Raw genomic sequence first — 1,486 nt, 5'->3', positions numbered from 1 at the left:
ACTACAGCGCAGATGACCTTGGTTCAAATCCTCAATATATAGGCGTTCTACAAATAGTGTTGTTGGAGTTTTTAAGGTTCTCCACCTGCTGAGATCTCTTCTACTTCTATAACATCTGTTTTTAAAACCCATACAGTGTCGACAGGGTAAATAAACTCGTATGGTTCATCCGTTTTGGGCCCACGTAATAAGAAAGATAGTACATAACAAGATGGTCCACTCAGCCAAAAAAGTATCCGCCGGAAGTCCGCTCTTTGCTTCAGATTGCGCTGCAGTCTGTTTTGAAGCTCTCTTTCGTTTCTCCAGAAGAAGAATAGGAATAGCACCTCCTTGCGTGCGCAGATCAACTGCTGTTCATCAGCTGTTCGGGTTACTTCAGTGCGGAGTTTTAGGTTTTTTTTATTTTTATGACCTCTCGCCTTTCATTCTAAAGTCACATTAAACGACGAAAAAAGTCACCCTTTCCTCCGGAAGAGTTTTTTTGACAGCGTAACCATTTTTAAAAAGCGTTCTTCCGAAATTTTGAATTCTTATTTATTCAAAAACTTGTTAGTTTCACTTTGATTTTTTTAACACAAGTAGGGTAACTGTTCGCAAATGGTGCACATTTGTGAAGAGGGCTCCCCCGAATTTTGAGGACATTTTTTTAATTGGCTCAAAGAGAGGAGTGGACCCTCTTGTTATGTAGACTCTTTTGTAATAATTGCGCTCTATCATAGAATCGATACTTCCACTAATAACAAAGATTCTGTGTAACCAAAGAGTCTACATGTATCACCTTTGGTATAACTAATAATTTTCAAACTGATTACATGCAAAGATCGTACATAGGCTAACAAGATAGCTCAATCCTCTTTTTGGGCCAATTTTTTTTTTATGTCTTTAAAAATCGCTTCAGAAAGCGCGCGGTTTGCGAACAGCGTTGCCCTACTTGGGAGAAAAATGTTCTATTTCTGTAGATCTTCAAAACAAAGACTGCAACGCCATCTGAACCAATGCTCGCGCGGACACTTTTTTTTGGCTGAGTTAACAATCTTGTTAGGGACCTTTGTTACAATGCAGAGTGCGATTGTGAAATGGGCCAAAACGAGGTCTTTCAAACCCGGGTTACATCTATGGAGAAAAAAAGAACCAAAACAAAACGGGAACTTTGCGTACCGCCTTTGCAGTTCGTTGGATGATGCTGGTTTTGTTTTGCTTTTTTCTTTTGTTTGGGGGGGGGGGGCGTTACATCCTGAGTCATCCGAGCTTTCATGCCAAGTGTTTTTGTTTTGTTCTGTTTTGTTTTTCACTCACTTTTGCACTAGATTTGTGGTGACATTAGCTAAGTACACGGAGCACAAAGCTGCTGTCTTGGCAGAAATCCAGTTGAGAGTGCACTTGTGATAATATAGAAGGAAAGAGAAGAAGAAGAAGAAGAAGAAGAAGAAGAAGAAGAAGAAGAAGAAGAAGAAGAAGGAGAAGAAGAAGAAGAAGAAGAAGAAGA

The sequence above is a fragment of the Aplysia californica genome, unplaced genomic scaffold (genome assembly GCF_000002075.1).
Source record: "Aplysia californica isolate F4 #8 unplaced genomic scaffold, AplCal3.0 scaffold00253, whole genome shotgun sequence".
NCBI lineage: Eukaryota > Metazoa > Mollusca > Gastropoda > Aplysiida > Aplysiidae > Aplysia > Aplysia californica.
The sequence above is the reverse complement of the archived record's forward strand: the minus strand, read 5'-3'. Positions refer to the sequence as shown.